Here is a 22,545-nt window from a genome sequence, read left to right on the forward strand (position 1 = left end):
AGCCAATTTGCTTTTCCATGTTCATAAGAGCATTAAAACAAAAAAAAAAAAATTATGGAAAAAAAATAAATGAAGGGACATTTAGAATAGATAAAAATTTGCGATTAATTGCGAGTTAACTATGAAATAAATGCGATTAAATATTTTAATCGATTGACAGCACTACTTTTAACCCATCTGGTGCAGGACACACAGAGCAGTGAGCAGCCATGTACGGCACACGGGGAGCAGATGTTGGGGGAGTAAGGTGCCTGGCTCAGGGGCACTAGACAGGGTAGGGAGAATCCTGTTGGAATTTTGGACCGATCAATCCAGGTTTGACTTTTTGTTGTTTCTCCGTGGAGTCGAACCAGAGATCTTTTCTGCCCATAGTCCAAGTTTCTGCCACTAGTCCAACACCTCTCACAAGGTGAGTTCCCTGACCGGGAATCGAACCCGGGCCGCGGCGGTGAGAGCTCCGAATCCTAACCACTAGACCAACAGGGAATATGTGAGCTGTCTATTCAAATTTTTACACATAAACTGGACTTTAAGACTGAGTCCATTCTAAGAAATATGTTATTGAATCGTTGCATTTCATACTTCCTCTCCGTATGATGTCATCTTGAAATTGCGCTCTTCTCTCAACCCCACCCAGCCGGTACCAGTCCAGCCTCTCTGATATTTGAAGGATCATTGATGTCGACTTTAACGACACCTAGCGGCCCGGCACGCTTGTCTAGGCATTTGTAGTCGTTTGGATGGCAATGTTATGGAAAAAGAAGGTCGAGTAGATGAATATAATCGTCTGCAGGACTGTAGACAAGGCCTGAGACATGAACAACTTAGGCAAAAGCTGCTTACCTGCTAACCACATCTGTGTGTTTTGTGGCAGATAAAAATAGAATTGTAAACACCTCAGTAAGTTTAAGTGGTATTGTATTGTTTTGTGGACTTATGACCTATGTCATTAATGGTTATTTATCTACTGATCCAGTCCTGTAGAGCTGCTACCAAAGTACACATGGTGACTTACAGTGTTTTTTGTTTCTTCTTCTTCAAAAAAAATTATTTCACTGACACAATGACACTCACTCACCATGAGCTGTAACTCCACCGACTTGTTCTCGTAACAGCCGGAGGAGGAAGGTCATTATAGCTGCATGTTACGGCTCATTGCTCCGCTAAGTGACCAAAGTAAAAAAAATCTAAACATTTTCCATTTACTTTAACCTAAGGGGCATTCTGAGAAACTAGCAGAGCTGAACAGTTTGTATTTACCATGGAAGAGAATTACTTGAAAAGAACAACCTGAAACCCCTTTAAGCCAACCATCAGTCGATCACAACAGGAACTCCACCGTCCCCATGCTGGTTGAACAGGAATACAAAGTATGTGCAGCACCTCTCATTTAGCAGGAGAGTAATCACTCTGGGATAACTAGCTAAGGTGCTAAGTAGGATTAATTTAGACCATGATTGGTGTCGTCAGTTGGTTCAACCAGGCAGCTTTATGCTGAAATGATCAATGCTCATTCATGTTTGGACCCTGATGCGCTCCGTAATTATGGGATATTTTCCCAGCATGTTATGGATGAGCACATTACTGCTCATCTTGATGGTGTCCCTCATCCATTCTCTCTCAGTCCTTGGCGCATTCACACATGGAAGAAACCCTGACCACGCTGCCTTGGCTCGGCCTCGGAGGACGAGCTGCGCCTGTCAGGTGGCGTGTCCTCCCAACAAGCCTGGGCTGAAGTTGATAATGAATAAAGGGCCTTTCAGCTGCAATTCACCATCTATGTTAAGAATATGCTGTGAGAAGTACCCCACTGTAGCACTGGTATGTCTGAGGACACGGATGGGGGCGTTTCTCTGATCGGACGACCAGCAACATCTTTCACCGAACTGTTTGGCCCCTGAACCATCTATCAAACCACCCACACTTCCCTTTGTGCCTCCAAACACCCACCCACTTCAACTTTAAGTAAGGGCTGATAGATGCTTTGTGAATATTTTCTTTATTTCAAGGGAGAGAAGAGGATTAACTTCATATCAATGGCTTGTTTATTGTGTTTCATTGCGTGTTTCTTGTTTATGCTTTTTCTTATCATTCCCTTTTTTTTCTTCCTATAAACAATGTAATGTAAATAAGGTGACTATTGAAACCTAGCAAATATTCCAAAAGGAAAATACTCCATGCCTTCTTTGACACGAGTTGTTTTTCTACTGTTCTTTAGCTAATCCCCTAACTATGGGCTTGTGGACCTGTCGAATCAAACCCTCTGATCCTGGAATGAAGACATCAAAACCTCGGGGTTCAGTCCTCATTGTCACCACCAGTGTCCCTCTCAAGTGATATTTCCTGAATGTTGGAAAGACCAAAACCAGATACTTCCTGCACAGGTATAAGCACCAAAAACACAAGCAAAAAGTTAACTGGTATGTACTTTCTTAAAAAAAATAAAAAATGCAGAAATTTCCCTCTTAGTGCATAAAGAGGCCGGACAGTCAATTGTTCCAGTTTGTTATTGTCTGTGCTTGCATGTTTGGGGACCCTTTCATGGCACCGGGGCCTTCGGCAGCAGCTTAGTTTGATCACTGCTGGCTTTGGTAACACATTGTCTTGCTGTGTCTTGAGCACAGCAGCAGGAAGCAGAGGGGGAAAAAAAGCGGCGTGGAACGGATGTGTCCTCATCCTGGACGGAGTGGGGAGCAGACAGACGGAAGCTCGGGCGCTGTCGGGCTCTGTCGGGCTCCACTGGGAACCCTGGCACTAATTGTGTGGGGGGAAGAAGATTGTTTTGGCTATAATGACGGATCTGTTTGTTAACACTCTGACCTTGGATTGGGAGTTTGTCCACTCGCTGTGTGCCAGCCAGCCGACTGATGTTAAGCACTGTGCTGGAAGTAATTTGAGGCTTTGATTATGAAGGAAACAGCCTTGAATAAATGTAAACGTTGGCCATGTGATTCACTTCTTAATAATGAAGCCGAACGAGTTATCATTGTTTGGGATGTTTTTTCATCACTGCCTCCTAGATTGGATTTGAGATTGACGACAGTCCATGATGCTCAAATCTCATTAGTCACAATGTCAAGCTTTGACTTCCACAAATCCTTCCTCCACGTATGTAAAACCGGCGGACGCAGAGGATAATTCTTCTTCCAGGTCTGACGCCTTGAAGGGTAGAGCCATGATGGAGATGTCTGTCACAGTTGCCAAGGTTCGGTGTCAAGGCTGAACAAGAAAGACATAAATAAACCGTATGAGGTTGTGCGACGATGCGTGTTGTGTTTCCCGTCGTGCTCGTGTCATGGCTTTAGAACTCTGGGTCAGCAGGTCCATCACGTAGCCCATTAGTTTGAACTATTGGTTGGATTTCTGTGACACGTGCAGCAGATATTCAAGGCCCCCTGTTAATGAGTCCCACTGACTCTGATGACTCTTTAACCTTTTCACCCACTGTGGCTCCAGCAGCAAGTTTTCACATTCACAGGGAAATATTATAATATGAACTTGATGGATTGATACACGGTCTAGTACAGATATTCCCAGTCGTATCCCCTTAACTGTCAAAATGGAGAGGCACTACTCTAGTCTATTCCATTATATTCTGGGTTCTAAGAGGACATTTCCAACCTACTCTAGGGATTCTGTGAGCTTTTCTTATTGTCTACGGTGGCCCTGAGGGTCCAAAGACAATGTTTTACAAAGCATTTCAGTAAATGTTGAAAATGCTAAAAAAAGTTGAGTCAAGTATTTTATTTTATAATGTGTTGCTGTGTTTTGACCCTCAGGGCCACCGTACCTGTGCAACCATCAAGTGGAATCTTTAAGTTGAAGAGTGAAAATGTCAGATGTGCGCTGAAATGAAAAGCAAGACATTTAGTGATGGCCCGCTCACGCATTCAGTGCAGCCTTGGCACTATATGGTATAATGCACATGATCATTATCCATATATATTTGTACTTCATTTATTGGCTGCCAGTTTAATAGATGAAAATCATCCTTGAGAGCTAACAGTGACTCATTTATATTATTTTGTCCGTTGATTAATGTACTGTCCCTGTCAAATAAATTAAAAACAAACACAATATATATTGTCATATACTTACGATGGGATGTTGTACGGTTTGCCTCATTTGGTCGGCTCTTTAACCCTATACCCACCAGAGCTGTCGGAATCTGCTGTAATGGAGAATTGACTTCCGCCACTTCCCTCAGCAAATGACCAATCTCCAGATGCTTCAGATTCACCTTCACAGAGCCCACGTCATATCTTTCTTTGTTCTTCAAAGCTCAGATTTCATATCTTAATTCAGGAAACAGATTAACAGAACTGAGCTTGAGTGAGATGCTGAAAAGTGTTGTCATATATTTTTGCGGCATGCAGTTACATTAAAAGCTTGTTATTTGTAAAGCACGTCATGAATCACATGTATTTAATTTTTTACATGAAGTATAGGTTCTCAAAAATATCGTGCCTACCATGTAACTACAAACCATAACAGCACAACATAATGGGAAAATAACATCGATCCAGAGTGGAATGAACATGCATTGGGTTGAACGATTTGAAGCAAAGGTGCTGATGCAAGAGGAGGAGGAGCAGGGGGGTGATAGAAGACGAGGAGAGCTCCCAGAGAAATCATCCTTGGATGAGTGAAGAAAAAGGGCCCATAAAAATGTGACTCTCGCTTCTTTTTCGTAGTATTTTCTTTATGCGTCCCGATAAACAGGACAGCTGAGAGGGCGCGAGAACGGATGGCCATTTTATCAGCTGGAAATGAGTCTGTCTCTCCCTGCCCCTAGACACATATTAGTTTTATTCTTGTCACTTCTCTTATGCACTTCCCACAAGCCTCTCGCCATATTTGCCGGTGTGCTCGTTCAGTCTTTCTGCTCAGATTTACACACTCAGTTTCCCTCCCCGCTCCTTCTCGTCTCCTTGTTTATTTCATGTCTTACCTGCAGATGAAACAGTCAGAGAGATGTTGCCGACAGAGTCACTTTTCCCTCCCCTCTTTTTCAATTTGCAATAAGAGAGGAATTTGTGGCCTCAAATATTCACCTTCTTTGCAAAAGTAGACAACTGCACTGTGAACTGTGAGACTGGCTTGGGAAAGAACAGAAAGGTCCTTGAAACGTATAGCAGAAGTAGGGATAGAGAGTTGACTTACCGAAATTGCATCCAGGGACCTTTCCTCCTCGTTTTGACTTTGAATCAAAGCAAATGTAATGCCTTGCGAAATCACCTGTAAACTGGGAGAAAGACCCACAAATGAAGTATTTTAATTTAAATTAATAAGGATTTAAATAATTACGATAAAGATTATGATGCCCTAGTTTAATATCATTTAAACGTATTATGGTAACAAATTTTTAAAAGATCACAATGCCACTAGCATTAGCATCCGTATTTTCACATAATTTCCTATCGCAGCCCCCCCACCTTCAAATATAGACGGGTGTGTGTATGTTAGCAGGGTTGTATGTAGACCACTGCTAGCTAACTGAAGCTGTGGGCTTTTGATTCATATGTGAAATAGTGCAGAGCATCTAAGCTTTTCAATTTCAGATGTCATTGATTCACCTGCATTAGCACAGATGTTATTATAGGTTTGTCACTTTAGTAACTGCAATCAATAGCATAGGTTTATTTAAGATCATATCAGTTATTACAATGACATCCCCGACAAAACTGTCTCGTCTGTTTACATCAACGACTACTGATGATGTAACAGCTTCAACAAGGGCTCCTTGAAACTGTCTCAAGGGGCAAGATAACCCTCGAAAACAAGGGGTAGTGGTAGGGCCAAGGGGGAAAATAGGATTGGGCCAAAATCTGTGCCATAGTGATTGAGGGAGAAAACCATGGTACCGTGTTCCCACGAATACACAAGCCTGACCACTCGCAAGTCAGTCTCAGCTTTCAATTGTAATGTGTCAGCCTGTTTTTTATTTCATCGTCCCAGCTCCTTTTTTATTTCATCAAATAACGAATAAAAACCAAGCTTGTCCATACATTGGTGTGATAAGAGGAACCTAAAACAGTTTTAACCAAACTTTTTAAGCTCAAGTTCCCTGACCTTGGCCTTGGTGAAAGGCAAGATCCACCTATTGAAGCACTAGGAGAGAAAGATGGGCAATTTGAACTTCCAGCTTGCAGCTGGATGTTCAAACTGACCCTCTATTCAAACAGACCTCTATTTAGGCTTATTGTATTTGAATTACATGAAATGCTTTGATACAACTTTAAAATTGATGCAATAAAGAAAACAATGTAACTAGCATATCAAGCAGACCTGTCTTGCTTTAAGAATTTTACAACACACTTTAAATTCTAAGTTTCATTATTTAATTTCATTCCGACACCAAAGAATGGCATGTGGCCTATCATGACCTATGTGACCGTATATTGACGTTTACAACATTTAAAGTACCGGCACTTCTCTCTTATCTCATTGGTCAAGGCAGCACCTGTTACTCTCAGCAGCTTGATCGAGAGACAAGGAGAGAGAGGGAGGGAGAGAGCAATGGAGAGAGAGAAGGAAAGGGAGAGAGAGAAGGAGAGGGAGAGAGCAAGGGAGAGATAGAGGGAGAGAGTGAGAGAGAGAGAGGGAGAGGGAGAAAGAGGTGATGCTCTTATAAAACGGAACATTAATTTTTTCTATTAATTTTGGGAGCTACAGGGAAGTATCAAAGAGCTCAGCCATGCCACCTATCCCCGGCAAGTGCACTATATTGACATTTGCGACAGTTAATGTACCGGCAACTTATCTCTTATCTCATTGGTCAAGGCAGCACCTGTTACCCTTAAAAAAAAAAGTAGCTGGATCGAGAGACGGTGGGAGGGACAGAGAAGGAGAGGGCTGAGAGGGCCTCTATCTCTCCTGGGAGAGATAGAGGGAGGGAGAGCTAATGCTCTTGCAAAACCGAACTTTTTTTTTCTTCTATTCATTTCAGGAGTTACTGGGAAGTCTCAAAGGTCGACCGGTCCATCGCGATCGACGGGTTGGCGTACACTGACCAAAAATGACAGAAACCATAGATGAGAACATTTTATTTGAGATGTACTTGAATTTTTTCTATTTGGTTCATGTCCAAACAACTAACGTGGAGGTGGCAGGCTTCATGACCTCAACTGCAGCCAGCCACCAGGGGGCAATAAGGATGATTTTTATCCAAAGCGATTTACAATAAGTGCATTCAACCATGAACCCAGAACAACAAGAATCAAGAAAGTACAATTGCTTAAAAAAAAGCCAAAGTACAAGAGCTACATGTAAGTGCCATATTAGTGCAACTAAATACATAAAACATATTTTTTACATACATACCATAATAAATAACAATAATCTCCATTCTTATGCATCTGTTTTCTCCGATGACATAAGACAAGAGTCAACAATCTCTGACTTCTCTTCACGTCAGTGCATACTTGCAAAATATACTAATTTAATTTATTCCAATCAATAAAATAAATAACTATTAAAGTTCCATCCTATAGTGTCTGCACAGGACAATGATGAATCTCCACTGCAACGCATTGATAATTTAATTCAGGGACACATCAATATTTAGTCATCATCATAATTACATTCGGAGCATGTGGTGCTTGAAAAATGCAGTGGACCTATTCAGAAATCCAAAGTGCACTAAATTTATGTTCTCATTTGAATCAACACATAGCCGAACAGAAAGGCTAAAAGTGCTGACTCATCCAGATGTCAGAGTCAGTTTAGGAAAATTTTTCGAGATCTGTTTCATCTGTATTGCCTCATTCCCGTCTCCTAAAGAACTTATCCTGATTAATCTAATTTATCCTGGAGGAAATTTAATTCCTCCTTTGATTTTTATATCCAGTGAGAGTGGATGTCCTCATTGTAAAGTCTACTGCTTGAGTCATAACAACTTAAAAATTAAATGGAAAGTGATTTGGTATATTATCTGTCATGTGTTCAGTACTGCATGTTTTATTGTGATATTATGCTAACACTAGCTGTCTTTGCCGTTCCTATTTGCCTTTAACTTTATTACTCAACTGGGGCCCGTTCAATCTGTGGGACCCATAGTAATTATGGGCTTATTAATGGACAATAGACCCCCCCCCCCTATATATTTTTTATTATGTTTGGTTATTTGGATAATGATATGCGAGAAATTCAAATACGAGACTTATATCGGAGTTTGCAAGGTAAACACATGTAAAACTGCTTCAACTAGCAAATGGGGAAGTCAGTAGTGGAACCACATGTTGTACACTGAAAGTAATGTGTGTGTGCAGAATCCTGTGTTTTGGGAGTTGTGGTGGACAATTTTAAAAGTGATTGTGAATTTTATTCTGTGCTACTCAGTAGACACAGACATCCTGCGGGTTGTAGCCTTATACCAGCGAAAGCCAAAATAAAGCCTGAAACTGCTCACTAGGCTGAGGAGGGAGGCATCGTCTTGATGACCGAAAGGCTGCTGATGTCGGGCTCCAGAAATGTAAAAAACGAAAAGGAAACTCAAGGATCAATTTGTGTTACCGCTGGAAGTGGCTGAGGTAATTATCTATCGGCAAAAGGAACACATACTGAGGGTCTTCTCATTAGTCCATGAAGATGTACTTTTGTGACGGAAGGGGGAAGCGGAGAGCAATTTCCTGAGCAACTTTTCTTTCTTGGTTGCAAATTCTGCTCCTTAGGGGTTTAATGATGCCTGAGGAATAGTTCTGTACTATCAACAGATGTCATCTGCATCATGTACTGCAAAAAGTAGCATCAATGTTTAATGTATTAAGGATGCATTTATATGTATATGCACAATTATGATCTATGTTATGTGTTGCGATGGCTTGGAGCTAAGACAAGTTTCCCTTTGGAACAACAGAGAATCCTTACCTTACCTGCACAAGCGTACATTAAGGTCGACGCTTGTGTCAATGTGCTGTAAACAAAAACACATGATCTCTGCTCTGGAGTTAATACGTTACATCCTGTCTCTATCTATTGCACCAACCCTCGCTTCAATATTATGGAGATTTATGAGTTGTTGTGAACACGTCTGAGCAGAGAACCTCCTGCTGCCTCGGTCATGTGTAAGAGACAACCTTAAGAGAATGTCCACAAGATGGGAACTTTCTCTGGAGTTTGTCTTTCACACGTCTGAAAACGACACCTCACAGTAAGCAGGTTCTGAAAGTGTATTTGCTGGCCAACCACGGCCTCTCTGCGTGGGCTTCCTCCCACCGCCTGAAGTCTACTTTCATCATAGGTGTGAATGTGAGTTATTTTAATTGCCTCCACAATGACCGTCAGAGTTTTAACTAGAAGATGGAAATACAATCATATAACAACAGTTCTGAGGTTGTTACATTGGCTTCCAGTAAATTTCAAGAAAATATTTAAAATTGCAATGCTTCCTTTTAAGATCAAACATGGTCTTGCAACTCAGCATCACTATGACTTACTTGTAAGCTATGAACCAGCTTGATACCTTAGGCCAGATGAAACTGGTCGTCTGGTTAACTTTAATAAAAAACTTCAGCTTTTTTGCTCCAAGCTACAGGAATATGCTTCCTCAACACAAGAGATCCGTTGCTAGGATCTTTTAAAACTACCATTTTATTGAAATTCCTTATTATATTTTTCCAACTTGTTTATATCTAATCACATCTTATTTCTACTTCTCAATTTGTGTTTTTGATTTAATCTGAGTCCAATATTTATGTACACTTTTCTCATAGTTTTGTGGTTAAAACTTCTCTGGTATCCTGCTTTGTGCAGCACTTTAGGCTTCCACCTGGGATCGAAGCTGCTGTACAATAAAGCTTTGCCTTATTGAATGGCCATTTGTCATACGCTGCTGTGCGATCCACTGGCGATCTGCCAAGGATGTACCCGTCCTCTCACCCAATGTCAGCAGGGATTGGCTCCAGCTCACCTGGATAAACAATATAGATAAAATATTGATTGATGCATGGATACTACACTACTACTTCTGCATATAAATAAGAAATAAAATTGTTTCTCCAACTTGGTATGAATTGGCTTTGTACCTTTTCTGAATTTCTACGGACAAATAAACAAACAAATTGACATAACCTCCTAAAAATAATCATAAAATACCACAAACCTGTCATCAGCCAATCTGTGAGTCCACCGGGACAGTGAAATGAGCCTCTGGGGGCAACAACCAATATTTTGGGGCTTCGGGTGTAGACAGTTGTGTTGGGACATGGTTTTTGTGCAAACCACAGGCCTCCCTTCAGTCAAACTTGAAACAAGGGAGCCGCATGTTCTGGAGTGAACTCAGTCTCCCAGAGTGCCACATGTTCCCTTTGTCTTAAGACAGTCAAGGAACTCAGTCTCCCAGAGGATGTAACAGGATGCTTCATGTCCTGGGATCTGGGCAATATCACACAAAGGTGTCAAGAACCTGGGGGGTCACTCCTATTGGTCACTCTGGTCCAAGACCTGTGAGGTCACCGGGGCCAATATAAGGAGAGGTCTGCCTAAAATCTCTCTCTTCTTCCATCACGCCGAGGGCGGAAGGCTGTCTCTCCTCTTCTTCCATCCTGCCGAGGGCGGAAGGCTTCTCTCTTCTCTCATCCCTCCAAGGACGGAAGGCTGCTACAGCCTCTCTCTCCTACATCGCCAAGGGGGGGGCCTGGCTGATCCAGCTTCCTTCTCTATCCAACCCACAACCGGAGGTCAGAGGTGCAGCTCCCAGCTCATCTTCTCAAGGAAATCTCCTCGCCCTTCAAGCTCTACAAAACTCCTCGTAGCGACGCGATGTCCTGCAGGAAAACTTCAACCAGCATCTGAGCACACGGCTCGACAGAATCGCGAATGCAGAACTCTACGACCACCAACCCAGGAGACGTCACAGAACTGCAACTGGACTGCAACTTCTTTTCCCCTTTCCCTCGGACTGGTAACATAATCTGGGCTTAATAATTATACTACGCTAAGCAAGACTGTTTATTTGATCGGTGTGTGTTTATAAGTTTGATTGTGATCATGTGTTGTGGTATTGTGGCAACAAGTTATTTGAAAGTAATTGTTAGTTAGGCCCTTCATAGGCCTCCTTTGTAGGTCTCTATGACTCTTGCATTATCTGATTAACATCTACACAGACACACGCATAGTCTCCACCTAATTAAACCTACCCCCATAAATCAACCTCAGAAGAAGGGGGGGGGCTCTTATCTTAGGGACCATTTTTAAAGCATGCTAATTTACATTCACACACACACACACACCTCCTTGTTAGTTAGTTTGATTGTTTAGTAATTTGTGTTTTTATACTTTATTATGTTCATAATAAATGTTCTTCTTTCACAAATGTTCTGTCATTAATATTGCATAAGTGAATCTTGCCAACTGTTACACTGTTAATAACTCCATAAACCTTCATTGTTCATTATATAATCTTTAATGGTAAAATATTGAGATTTCTAATTGAACTAGATCTAAATGAGACTGATCTTAATCAATAAATTGGCTATCTTTTCCCTTCTATGAAGGGTGGTGCCCCGCGAGAACTTTAACCAATTAAAGTTATGATTTAATATTAATATTTTAAATATTAATGTTTTACATTTTATTTTGATAACCAAATTTATTGAGTGCCTAAAGGCACGCCATTCTATGGTAACACTTTTTAAGCACTATTGCACAACAGTTGATATCAGATAAATATGCATTTCACTCAATGCGGTCCTCTTCTTTTGCTCGCCACACAGATTTCTACCTGGGCAACCAGAGCCGGCTCCAATATGATTGGTCATATTAAAAACAGAAACCAGAAATCCTCGGCACACAAAATCTTATCTTGTTCATAATCACAAGCAGATTCAGATCTGGCCACTTGTTGACCAACAATAAACAGCTTAACAGTTCTGACACCTGCTTTTCTCCCTCTATAGATATTAATGGTCAACGTTCAGAGTTGGAAAACAGCAGACCTGCATTCAGCTTTTAATTAAACCAGCAGCTGTGGTTGGTGTGTGATGGGGGGAAGGTCTGTCCTCCGGGTAATCAGTTTGCAGAGGCAGATGCTCTGCAGGGCATGAACGTCTGTAAACCGCTGTTCTCAAGCACATATTAAGGTAAACCCTTTCTTTTCATTCTGTGGTGTATTTATTCAGCAACATTTCACCATTACTCACACAAAGATGATCAGATGTCATCCAAATTTTGGTGAATTAGATTTAACACTGAATTACTCAAAGGAAAAGACACCAGAAAAGATCATATGTGATTGCACACTGGATTTCAACAAGCTCTGTTATAATTTCCAGTTATTTGACTGCACCCTTTGACTTAGTCCCTATCTCCATTTTTATATGGGTGAAGCTTGACCACTTGATATTAATTTCTCACGCATCACCTCAAGCGTAGGAGAAGTGGAGACAGATGGTGCCAGGTTGGCGGTCATTCTAAAAAAGTTTCCCGGATCTCGGACACTGATGAATCACAATAAAGCATCTGCAAGTGAACAGAAGAATCAAAGCAGGAAAAGAAGCAGGAACAAGAAGTTGGGTCATTCGAACACACAGCCAGATTCATCCACACCTGTCTGCATATCTGTGGGACGCTCTGCTATTTGAAACACTACAAGATGTCCATTTAGGGTGGAATTATTATAGACAGGGAAAAAAAGCAATTAATCGTTGATCAACCTTTGATCTCTGTTTGCACTTACTGTCACTAACTGTCAGTTTCAGCCAGGAGCTGAGAGGGTGCCCCCGAGAACAGCTTATTATTTAATTAGAACTATGCAGGAAAACCATGGTCAGAAACCATCTAACATAGCTTTCTTCTAGTGGCTCGGATGGCGGAGTTAGGGCTGGTTCAATGTAGTGCCTCCCAGATCCATTTTGCCAAGGGGGCCCTTAAAGTCATCTGAAACACTCCTGGTTAGTTCATGGGTAGAGAACCTTGATCAGCAATATGCGCCTTCGCTGCTCAGAGTGGAAGAACTTAATCACTCCCCCATATGATTACACAGGAATGATGGGAGTGATGCGCAAATACTTGTAGCTCCCGGGTTGGAGCCTACAGGTGGATGCTGGGGTGGTGGATGGGCTGAAGCAACTGGTGGCAATAGTGCAGCTGCAGTGCGAGCAAGAGGTTAAATAGACCAGCTGATAAGGTGGGTGTGTAATATAGATGGTTGTGGAGAGTGAGGTATGTCTCATGATTGGTGCAGCGCAGCTCCAGTTGCCTGACAGAACTAGTTCGCCAACATCGCCACATGTGTGAATATGGCAGTGAAATGTGGTTTGTGTTGGCTCTCCAAAGGTCTGGTGACCTGACAGGGTGTACGCCGCCTATCACCCAATGCCAGCTGGGATTGGCTACCCCACTCTCAAAGAATAAGTTATACAGATAATGGATGGATGTTTGACTAATATGTGAAGAGTGACATCGAAAAAACATCAGAATTTATATTATTAAGTATTTCTGAATCCTCCTAATCTGACATCTGTTCCATTACTTATATGCCTGAGGGGTTAAGAGAAATAACTTAATGTCGCAGTAGATCCCGGAATCTTTTATCACTTTGATGATACATTTTTATAGATTTTTATTTGGATTTGCAACAACTCCACAAACTCATAATTATCAGTCACCTGTTTGTTTTCATCACGATCCACGATTTATTCCATAAGAAATCAATGAAATGTTGAAAAACGTCCTCTTTCACGATGATAAATTAAGTGAAAAACACATCCAGGATCCACCTTGGTTAAGGTAATACGTTTTGTTTAACAAAAAAGGATTTTCATTTGTCAAAGGTAACAAATTAAGTGAATTAAACAAATCATTCTGCAGGAATTGGAGCCCCATCAACAAAAGTAAATGCTAAATTAATAAAACAAAAATCAAAACTGAAACAGAACTCAGTGTAAGAGAAGGAGTTGACCTGACCTGAGCACTTCTTTTATAACCTATAGGGAGGCAGTGTCCAGCTCCACCCAACTACCATCCTGCAACACAAACACAGAGTACACACACAACACAACAGCACAATGCACACAAGCCCTGGCACAGGCCCTGGGGCCATCACAGTATCCTCAGGGGCTGTGATGTGAGGAAACTTTTGACCTTGTTGTAAGTGACTTTGAGAGTTTTCTACGTGCTTTGCAAAAAAGAAAAATAATAAATAAAAACTTAGTTTGTGGAAAAGTGTCAGGAGGGCAAGTAAAGTGGGAACAAATTTGTGTAGAAGGAGAGACCTGTGGGACTGAGGGTACCGCAGAGGGCCAAGTGTCACAACACACTCGACTGCTGTTGTCACGTAGTGCACGCGCAGGCGCGCACACACACACACACACACACACACACACACACACACACACACACACACGCACACACACACACACACACACACAGACAGACACACAACGTGAAGTTGAGCCATTTCTCGTTTCCTGATAAAAGACTCTTCTCTCTCATACTGATGCTTCATGTTGTTCAGTTTTTCAACGTCCGCCTCCTCCTCGTTCTGCTGAGAGACGTCTGTTGTTTGACCTCTTATTGCTTTGCTCATTGAGCTGTCCGTTTGTCTTATCTGTTTGCTGAGTGGTCAGAGAGGTGCTTAGGAACAGTGACTGCAGAAACTCTCTCTATCAGATCCACACTGGGCCTCAGCCTTTAGCAAACATATTACTGAAGTTCCAGCTGTAGACATAATGTGAAGATCTGTCGACTGGTAGTAGAAATGTCAAAAAACGTAAAATAGCAGCTTACACAAGTATCATACAAAGTAAATGTTAATCTTCTGTTAAACATGGACCTTTGCCGTCAATTTATTTGATCAATTGCAGGGTTTTGGTAGCCTGACGTTGTCATACTCACAATTCTAGTCAGAATGTGAGTCTGAGACCGCTCCATTGGGCTGTGATTATGGGGCGTGTTTCAACCGAACCAGGAAATAAAATGCCTCTTCGCTCTATTGTATAAACCTACAACCAATCAGAGCAACGTAGTATGTGACATATGTTAAGCGACGCATTGTGAGTTATTTACTAACGCCGGGTTCACACCGGACGCTGAAGCGACGCCAAAGCGACTCTTAAGGCCTCTGTATGCTTCTCCGAGTCCGTTGCGGAAGGACGGACGGACGGATCGGACGGACCCTTTTGGATTTATAGTTCTACGAGCCTTTTTGTTGTGAAAACAATTCACCGCCAGAACAGTAGATGGCGCAACGGAAGTCGAGCTTAGAGAAGCCTACCTCATGAGGTATATAGAAGAAGTCCACGCTGGTTTATTTACGTCCCCCCGGCTCCTCACACACAGTGAACGATGACAACAGAAAAAGGCTGTTGATGACGTGACAGTTTTGCTGAATAAAGTGACACCCAGCGGGTCAAAATGCTTATGTTATCGTGTCTTAACGCAGCGGTTCCCCGGTCTTGTTTCCAAACTGCGTTGCTAATTCAACAGCTGCAACAGCTTGAAGCTACACGGAGGCAGCTAGCTCCCCCCAGCTTCCACACACAGTCAGCAGGGACACCCGATACTAACTACTACCAAGTGTTTGCTTCTAACCTGACGGTGCTTGAGAAACAGTGTCATGAGAGCCGTGGGATTAAAGTCAGCGGGTTTTTGCGCTGTTCCCACCGCAGTTAGCATGGTGGCTAGCCCGCTATCCCCGTTATCAAAGTTCGTTATAACCGTATGTGACCGTACACACATGCTGTAAGTGCTCTAACCAGCCACCGTCAGCCGGACAACGCCGCTGGCTTAACACACTTGTCACATTAATCATAGAGTCGTAGTTGTGATTTAGGTTTATTGTGATTTAGGGAATGAAACAGGAAGTTAGAGGTCCGGAAATAATGATGTCCCGAAATGCTGGCGTTAGATGACCAATCACAGCCAAGGGCTATTCGTTGGCTGTCCGCCATTTCGACGTGTAGTTAGAAAAATGAGAGCTGCACGAAAAGCTCTGCGAGGAGCCGCAGAGAGGCACGGAGAGGGCGTTCCACGTTGGAGAGGGCGGTCCTATCTGTCCGTGTTCGTCAAAACGGAGAAGCATACATTGGTCTTTAAGCGCAGCACCAAGCCTTAAATAACAGCTGGCTACATCCACTCCCATGTTAAACCTTTGTGCGGGTCACACTGGAGACTGAAGCGCAGCGCCGCGCTATCGTTTCGGCGTCGAGTCTATTTTTTGCGCTTGACGCGAGCGTATAGCGCCAGGAAACACACTGAAAAATGATTTTAAACAATATTGATGACATATTTTATATGATATAAATGATCAAATATGCATCCCATACTTTGAATTCCCCTTCTGTTGTCCTGGAGTTTTAATTTTACCAACAACATTATTAAATGTCCCCCTTGGCCCATCCACTACAGCCACACAACCAGTGATAAATATGAAAAGAGAGAGAGGGGGGGCTACGTATTCTCCACATAGGCTTGAGTGGAGAATACGTAATTTACCCTCGACACCCGACATTTAACGGAGGAAACAGCGGAGAAGTTCTTCAACATGGATGATATTACTTTTGAGGGCTTTAACATGCTCAAATTCTTACCAAAATTTGCAAAAAGTTAGAAAGTGGTGAAAATGTTCGTATTCTGGAGGAATTTTTAATGGGCGTCGCAAAATGTCTCAATGGTGCCCCCCGAGACCGTCGTTATTATTATTATTATTTTTCTCCGCTTAAATGAATTGGCTTTTTGAGGGCTTTAACGTGCTCACAAAGTTTCTAAAGTTTGCAGTAAATTATAAATGTGTGAAAATGTACGTATTCTGGAGTATTTGGAAATGGGCGCGGCAAAATAGCTCAACAGCCACGGAAAAGCCCCTCATTTCGCATTCACCGATCCTGACAAAAATGAGGACAGTTGTTTATCATGACCAGATGCACAAAGAAGTCTCTCGTTATTATAATTTTTTACTTGAATTCTCATTTAGATTCGATCTAAAACAGTTCAGTATTGTACTTTTGTCAAATATTGTCGCAGAAACTCTGCAGTCCTCGGTTCTTTTTGTTGATTCTTGGGAAAAGGGGAAATGTAATGTTGTAGTTCCCATGTATGTTTTAATAATTGAAATGTGAGGAAGAACAGAAAAAATTAAAAATTAAATATGAAAATTTTATTCATTTCAAGTAATATTTCCCACATGAGTTTCCATTGAAATCTTAGTGAGGTTGGAGCCTGCTCACTTCCTTGAGTCAGCTGTGTGCTTCAACAAAAGGGAGAGCATTCGTGCCCTCTTCCCTTTCACTGCGATAAAGTCTAGCTGGCTGTAGTAGGAGTCCATCACTTCCTTTGACGTCACCACCTCTAGGTCCTGCTGGAACAGCTGGAGGAGCTCACAGAGGGTCTCAAGGGACGGCCTGTCTCCTTTTTGCAACAGCCTCCTAATGCAGCAGTGCATGGCTTTCTCAGCCAGAACCTTGGGAACAGCTCCCCAATAAACCTGAGCGTATTGAGGAACTGATCGGAAGGTTTGGCGTTCTTTTGCTCTTCCCTCAGCTGGTCAATAACCCTCACGTCCCTGACGGGCTCCAGGCAGAACCCACTCTTCTGATAATTGCCCTCACTGTCACGGTTCTTCCTGAACTCTGGCTGGCAGTGTTTGACCAGCAGAGACCTGAAGGAGACGCTGGTTGACAAGTTGGTCAAGGATTGGACTTCCACCTGAAGAGGAGAAAACCATAGAGAAATATTAACATAAATGCAAATCACATACTTAGGAAAACATTGTGATTATTTATATGCAAATAATCATTTTATACAGCAAACACCAAATGCAGTCAAATCTAAATTAACTTATCATTTGATTAACCAAAGTGACGATTCATTCGATATTTCAGGTACTCCTAAGTTTACCATGTTTTTGATCATCACAAATCCTTATTTAAATTTTTCCTTTCTTACTATTTGAAAAAAATATATTTTTTGTATCGCTACTCTTCTAGTTCACAAAAAAGATAAACTTCTCAACTAAATAAGAAACAGGATAAAGTAGCTTCCGGTCATGAGGCATCACTTACTGTTGAGAGGTGTTGACACAGCTCGGCTGCAGCAACGATTTCCTACGGGCTCTCCTCACGGTCCAACTCCTCTTGACTCAGATCCGTCATGAAAGCTTGAAAGTTTTCAGTGACGCAGCTGACGAACTCCTCCGGCCGGACCTGCTCCTTCCTCGCAGCTTCTTCAGAGGCCGCTGGAGCTTCGTCCTCTGTCGTCTCGATCATCTGGATGGAGGGACTGTCCAAGGTGATGTCCACCTGCGGCTGATACTCGTAGGAGGGAGTGCCAAAGGCGATGTCCATGTTAAATTATCATTATAGAGAACGCTCTTATTGTTTTACGGTAGCACTATTGCCTGTTTGTTAGAGGTGTTACGGTTTCTGTTTTGTATCACGTGTGTTGTCAGTTGGTTCCCCTGTTACCTGTGCATTTAATGGATGAATAGAGCCGGTGTACAGAGAATAAAGTATTTTAAAACAGACGCTTTGCTCATACTTTTTACGCCAAGTGAGTAAGGAGGATAACTTAACAGTCCACCTGCGGCTGATACTTGTAGGAGGCAGCGCCAAGAAAGACCACAGGCTCGGATGGAATGCGTCGCCTCTTCCCGTCGATCTGATCAGCTGGGTTCCATGGCTTTCTTGAGGAGCAGGAAGCCTCCAAGAACACAACCGACTCCGTGTCACGGGGCCACCGGAACATCTTCCTCTTGTCTCCAAGCACAAGAGGAGCTGGCTTGGAAGTTAATTACACTCTTTTCTTTTGTTTTGGGATCATGTTGATTCAAATAAATCGTAGTTGTCTTCAAGGCAAATCCAAAGAAACGAGTTCAGGTGCAAGAAACGAGTTCAGGTGCAATCAGCCAAGTCAGTTTTCCTCTGATATACATATATACATACATATATATGCAAACTGTACAAAATATAAAACTATAAGAACATACTAAACTACAAAAAAGTACAAAATGTATATAATATAATAAAATTGAATATATATTTATTAATTTGATCGTATAAATTATCAGTTGTTAACACATAATTTGCATAGAATAAAAAAAAAATTCAAACTTCACAATGCTGTGATTCTTCTTATTAAAGATTTAACACATGTAAATGAACTGCACTCTTCTGATCTGTAAAGTGTTTTACATTACAGGTCATCATTCAAACATACTTGTACATTCATATAGTGCATTGTGTAACACTCGCACAGCAACTTGGCGCTCGGCGTCATGCATAAGGTCATTGTTATTGCTTTTCTACAACACCCTGCAGAGTAAAGTGTAGTCGCATTTTTCAAAATAAAGTTATACGTTTCTTTAGAAACAATGAAATATCAAGAAATATAATTTAAAAAAGAAAGAGTAACAGAAAGGTCTACTCAAGCAGGAAACACACAGCGGCATGGATCTGGAATGTCAATGCAGGAGGTTGTGTACCACATATAACAAAAAACAGTCTGTAGTGCAAAACATTTATACAGGAGACTGGAGGACACAATTTGGGTTCAGTTTCTTTGACAGGGAGACTTGTGGAGGTAGAGACTGAAACTCGGACCCTCTCTTTGGGGACAAACCTCCTGACCCACAGAGTTTTAACTGAATTCTTGTTGCTTGTAAAGTTTTGTTCTGGGGCAGAATTGGAATGTTGATTCCTGCAGCTCAAACCCCATACACACTATTTCTCTATCAAATTAGGAAGTAACATGTTAACATCATGCTGTGGTTATTTCTATATCATAATTAAAATAAAAGTAGGCTTTGGCTATGTTACTGTAAAGAAATGTATTATTGCCTTTCAATCTAACATAAATGCATACATTACTACAATGTGAGGATCTGTATTTCCATTCAGTTCTTAATGTTTACAAGACCTTGTAATACAATTGTTTGTACTAATTAATTTCTAAATGCTCTTTTTAGTTGTTTGATTTGTGTGAATCCACTGACTCCACTTCAGTGTACTTATAGCAAAGGCTATAAAATGAATTTTATTGTGTTCAATTAGTTTACAACTCTAGTAAAAGACGCTTTGAACTGCTGTTCAGTTTACCTCTGACATCGTCACATAAATGAGTGACTGCAGGTATTTCAGAAATCTCTATGAGGGACATCCATGTTAGCCTTGTTCTGCTAGTTTGTATATCACAATTCATACATAAAATAAAATACATTAAAGCAGTTAGAATATTTATAATGAAAAAGTGAAAACAGTAAACTCTAATATAAAATGCAGGTCAAGTAAAGAATTGGCACAGGAAATAGTCTAAATGTCTCTAAGACATGCAGCTTATTGCTCTGCACATGTTAAAGTTGTAAAACAAAAACATATGAATTTAGTTATATTATGATTGTTGAGTGATGGGGGTTAATGGGATTTACCTGTTTGGTGGTACAAAAAATCTTCATATAAATGCCAATATAGGGAGTAGAAAAATATGTATTAAAAATGCCAAGGATGTCTGTATCAAACTCTTATGAAAAGGAAATTGAATGGGCTGTTGACCTTTTAAAATGTATCCACAAACTATATTAAAAAAGAAAAAAAAAATTATGTAAAATATCCACATAAATGGACATCTTTTCTGCATTGTTTTTTTTTATCAGTAATCATAGATGCAGATATCATTATTTAGAGGAAAGACATATAGACCAATTCTTATTGGCCAAACACTAACACCCTGCACCAAAGCCTGATTTGCATCTAATTGTACTTGTCGACGTCAATGATTGTGATTGATTGATTTTATTCTCATTATATATGCTTCCAATAGGAAACATTATCAGGACACACTCGGTAAATTTCCACTGCTATGCGGATGACAACCAGTTATATTTGTCAATAAAACCTGAACAAAGTAATCAATTAACTAAACTTCGAACATGTCTCAAGGACATAAAAACCTGGATGACCCGCAATTTTCTCTTATTAAACTCAGACAAAACAGAGGTTACAATACTTGGCCCCAAACACCTTAGAGATGCATTATCTAATGATATAGCTGCGCTAGACGACATTGCCCTTGCTTCCAATGAAACAGTCAGGAACTTGGGAGTGATCTTTGATCCTGATTTATCCTTTAATAGTCACTTAAAACAAATTTCTAGGACCGCTTTTTTCCACTTGCGTAATATTTCAAAAATTAGACATGTCCTTTCCCAAAAAGATGCAGAAAAACTAGTCCACGCCTTTGGTACATCGAGACTGGACTATTGTAATTCATTGTTATCTGGCTCCAGCAGTAAGTCGTTAAAGACTCTACAGCTTGTCCAAAATGCCGCAGCACGTGTCCTGACGAGAACAAAGAGAAGAGAGCACATTTCTCCAATATTAGCATCGCTACACTGGCTTCCAGTTAAATCTAGAATAGAATTTAAAATTCTCCTCCTCACCTTCAAGGCCCTTAATAATATAGCGCCTTTTTACCTTAAAGAGCTGTTAGTACCTTATAAACCCGCTAGAGCACTCCGCTCCCAGAATTCAAGCCTACTTGTCGTCCCTAAATTCTCTAAAAGTAGAGTAGGAGCCAGAGCTTTTAGCCATCAAGCCCCTCGGCTGTGGAATAATCTACCACTTTCAGTTCGGGAGGCAGTCACCATCTTTTCGTTTAAAAGTAGGCTCAAAACCTTCCTTTTTGATAAAGCTTATAGTTAGAGCTAATTAGTGCGCCAGAACGTTACTTGTTCTATTTTATGACACATGACACACGGAGCTTCTCTTTCCAGCTTCTCCTTCCTCTTCTCCATCCCTATCCCCCTTCCCCGGAATCCCTTTGCTTTATCACCCGCAGATCCAGGGCCTCTGTGGCCGCACCATGGATTGCGGTTTGTGGATCGCGCACCGGGGGTCGCGGTGTTGGATCCAGTGTGGCGGATTCTGAGTCATGTGGGCTGATCGTGGTGCTGGTGGCGGACCCTGTGTCGCGTTGGCATTGGGCACGGGCGGTGGACCAGGACCGCGGTGGTGGCTTGTGATGGGTCCTGGTGGGCGGCGGTGGACGGTGACTGAGGACTGGAGTGGCGTCTGGTCTGGATGGTGGATCGTGGTCTAGGTGGTTGCTGAGCATGGACTGTGCTTGCAGCGGGACTGCTTGGCATGTCATGTTGGGGTTGTCCTTCGGGATGTCTACCCTCATTAAAATGCTGCTAGAGACTTTGATTATTGATGATGTTCTCCTGCACGTGGCATCTATTGCACTTCTGTCCGTCCTGGGCGAGGGATCCCTCACATGTGGCTCTCTCTGAGGTTTCTACGTATTTTTACCCTGTTAAAAGGGTTTTTAGTAGTTTCTCCTTACTCTTGCTGAGGGTTAAGGACAGAGGATGTCACACCCTGTTAAAGCCCTATGAGATGAATTGTAATTTGTGAATATGGGCTATACAAATAAAATTTGATTGATTGATTGATTGGTCGACTTGGTAATAGTTTCTATGTCCCTGGTCTCCTCACCATCTCTGCTCTCTTTTGTGCGTTGCAGTAATTTCAGTGTCAATTTCGCACATAGGGGCTTGTATACCTCACTGCCAGCAAGGGTCTTGGTGGTGTAATTACAGAGCTACTCACACAA

At 41.7% G+C, this 22,545-nt stretch overlaps 1 non-coding gene across 1 annotated transcript; it reads right to left on the minus strand.

Annotated features, from left to right (window-relative positions):
- Nucleotides 1–414: 414 nt before the first annotated feature.
- On the minus strand, nt 415–486 carry trnae-cuc (transfer RNA glutamic acid (anticodon CUC)). Its single transcript has one exon. It is a non-coding gene; the product is annotated as a tRNA-Glu (tRNA).
- Nucleotides 487–22,545: the final 22,059 nt, after the last annotated feature.

The sequence above is a fragment of the Pleuronectes platessa genome, chromosome 16, assembly GCF_947347685.1.
Source record: "Pleuronectes platessa chromosome 16, fPlePla1.1, whole genome shotgun sequence".
Classification (NCBI taxonomy): domain Eukaryota; kingdom Metazoa; phylum Chordata; class Actinopteri; order Pleuronectiformes; family Pleuronectidae; genus Pleuronectes; species Pleuronectes platessa.